The sequence below is a fragment of the Etheostoma cragini genome, chromosome 5 (genome assembly GCF_013103735.1).
Source record: "Etheostoma cragini isolate CJK2018 chromosome 5, CSU_Ecrag_1.0, whole genome shotgun sequence".
NCBI classification, from domain to species: Eukaryota; Metazoa; Chordata; class Actinopteri; order Perciformes; family Percidae; genus Etheostoma; species Etheostoma cragini.
Window position 1 is genome coordinate 8,247,596 of NC_048411.1, and position 3,165 is coordinate 8,250,760.

General features: G+C 45.4%; 1 protein-coding gene across 1 annotated transcript in view; it reads right to left on the bottom strand.

The window, feature by feature from the left end:
• Nucleotides 1-3,165, bottom strand: part of cacna1ba (calcium channel, voltage-dependent, N type, alpha 1B subunit, a) — a 168,458-nt gene that overhangs the window by 92,267 nt on the left and 73,026 nt on the right. The window lies entirely within an intron of this gene.

Sequence of the window (3,165 nt, forward strand, 5' to 3'; positions counted from 1 at the left end):
GAGGGCCAAACATTACTGAACCTTGGCACAAAGGTTAAAGGATTAGAATTTATGTAACTCAGTGGTTCTCCTTCTTTAGAATTTCAGTGGTCTTAGTTTATCCCTCTCATTAATTAACCTGTTCACCACAGACCCAAATCTTCTCAGCTGTTGCTGATATATGCTCCTGTCTCTTCCTGTGGTTCATTATTTTTGGCATATTGTCTGGGTCAGTTCTTATATCATTAGAAATTAATAATGTAAATGCTAAATACCCTAAAACCTCTTGATACTACAACAATGCAAAGGCTCTTAACCCTACAGTTTTGCATATATCATGTAACACTTGATTTCTACATTTTTTTGCAAAAAAAACTCTCCAGAAAGTGCCATTTAACGGTGTATTTTTCAAAAAATAATTTCCTGGGGGGGCATAACCCCAGACCCCCCCTAGGGAGAGCCCCATCCCCCCCCACCTATAACAAATCCCAATTTAAACCCTGAAGGATAAAGTCCTTTGTACGCGGCAAAATATGGGTCGGCCCCCCCAAATCTCACTCCAAGGTTTTGGGAAAAGTTGGCAGCTCTGCAGTTATCATAAGCGCTGTTTATATCCCAACAAAAGCAAACACTGACACTGCTCCTAGGAAGACATTCATAGGTGTAAACATCAGGAAGGCAGCTGGACCATCATTAATGGCTGTGTCCTGAAAAGCCTGTGTTGACCAAGCAGGACCTGTATTCACTGTACTATTCAACCTCTCCATCTCACGGCCTATTTGGGCGTTTTTCCACTGCTGGTAACAGCTCGACTCGCCTTGTCTCGTCTCTACTCGACTCGACGCACTCTGCGTCCGTTTTCCATTGCAGATTAAGTAACGCCTCAGCGTGGCTGGTCAGCATTGCTACGTGTGATGATGTCATTTTCAACGTAACTCACAACAGCACGTCGGCCATCCACATCCATCAATCCATCTTCATCCGCTTATCCAGTATCGGGTCGCGGGGGCAGCAGCTCCAGTAGGGGAACCCAAACTTCCCTTTCCCGTGCCACATCAACCAGCTCCGACTGGGGGATCCCGAGGCGTTCCCAGGCCAGGTTGGAGATAAAATCTCTCCACCTCGTCCTGGGTCTTCGCTGAGGCCTCCTCCCAGTTAGACGTGCCTGGAACACCTCCCTAGGGAGGCGCCCAGGAGGTATCCTTACCAGATGTCCGAACCACCTCAACTGGCTCTACTCCGAGCTCCTCTCGAATGACTGAGCTTCTCACCCTATCTCTAAGGAAGACGCCAGACACCCTCCTGAGGAAACCCATTTCGGCCGCCTGTACCCTGGATCTCGTTCTTTCGGTCATGACCCAGCCTTCATGACCATAGGTGAGGGTAGGAACGAAAATTGCCCGGTAGATCGAAAGCTTTGCCTTCTGGCTCAGCTCTCTTTTCGTGCGATTAACGAAATGTAATACCGCACCGGCTGCTCTGATTCTCCAACCAATCTCACGCTCCATGGTCCCCTCACTCGCGAACAAGACCCCAAGGTACTTAAACTCCTTCACTTGGGATAAGAGCTGTTCCCTTTTTATTTATATGCTTGGTTTTATTTTAAATTTAGCCACTAGTTTCATCTTTTATCCCCTCATCCCATACTCCTGCAGCACCTCCCACAATATCTCTGATCCCAGAAAGATTCTCGGATTCTCTGATCTGATCCGTTGTTCCACGGCCAGGACGGAATCTGCATTGTTCCTCTTCAATCCGAGGTTCGACTATCGGCCGATATTTTTGAGTTTGGGAATTCCAACGGAGTTCAGACGTCAACATGACTATTGTTCACCGACACAAAAGGGTAAGTTAAGTTTCCTGGTAACGTTAGCTAACATTTGCATGTGTTAGGGGCCCCGGTCACTATTTACTATACGCTATGTAAAGTACATGAACTTTAGCAACCATGATTACACACCGAAATATGTATGCTGTGTACCGTTTGTGTTTCAGAGCATTCTGTCATGTACAACTAATCTCTGGTTCTGAAATCTCTGGTTCTGACCTGATGTGCTTTGCATGATGTTTATGAAAGTCATGTAGAGGCTTATGACAACGACTGGGATGCCTCTGGGACAGCAGAGCCGGTGGTGACACTGTCACAGGGTGCAGAGCAGCATTTGACACCCACTAGACTGGCGACTTTACTAAGCGACCTAGGTCTGCACTCCTTCCTGTGCAGCTGGGTCCTTGACTTTCTAACCAGCAGACCCTAGGTAGTGCAAGTGGGCCACCATGTCTCTAAGGCCACAAAGATTCTCAGAGAACCCAGTCACCCCGGCAACTCACTGTTCTCTCTGCTGCCATCAGAGAGGTGTTGTTACTGCCTGAGTAACAACTGCCTGTTGTTACTACTCCTCAGAGAGGATGAGGAGGACCTTCTTCCCTCAGTCTGTGGCTAGGCCCCCACTCACCACCTCATTTTCTATTATCTTACTCCATTGTGTTGTATTTAACTATTTTTATGGATTTTATTGTTATTGTGTCATTAAGCCAGAACAGGGACACAATGAATTTCACTGCACATTGTACTGTGTATGATTGTGTTTGTGATAATTAGGGCCCGAGCACGAGTGCTAGGGCACCAACGGTGTCCTAGCACGAAGTGCAAGGAACCTATTGTTTTTGTAGGGATTATTATTATTATTATTATTATTATTATTATTATTCCGCACCGTTGCACTCATTTTTGAGGGCTTTCTCATGTGGTTAAAGTCGTAAAAACTTGCACACATGTCGGACCCATAAAAAATGACAGAGTTCTGTAGTGATTGGGCTTGGGCAATGACCGAGTGCTCCATAGCGCCACCTAACATGCACCCTGACAACAACAAATTTCATAATTTATCTAACCAATTTTTCAGGGATGATGCGTATCATCTGGAACTGTATCAAGCTATTTTTAGAAAAAATCTAAAAAATTTATAATTTACGATATGGCGAATTTCGTGCAAAATGTTTCATTTTTCAAGGACGTTTTTGAGGACCTTAGGATCCACGAAAACTCTCCCAATCTTGCAGCCAGATGCAGGATATGAAACTCTTTCATCTGATTACACATTACATTATAGCGCCCCCTAGCACTTGCCCACATTTTTGACGGCCTCAATATATACGAAAACTCACAAAAATTGGCGCCCACGT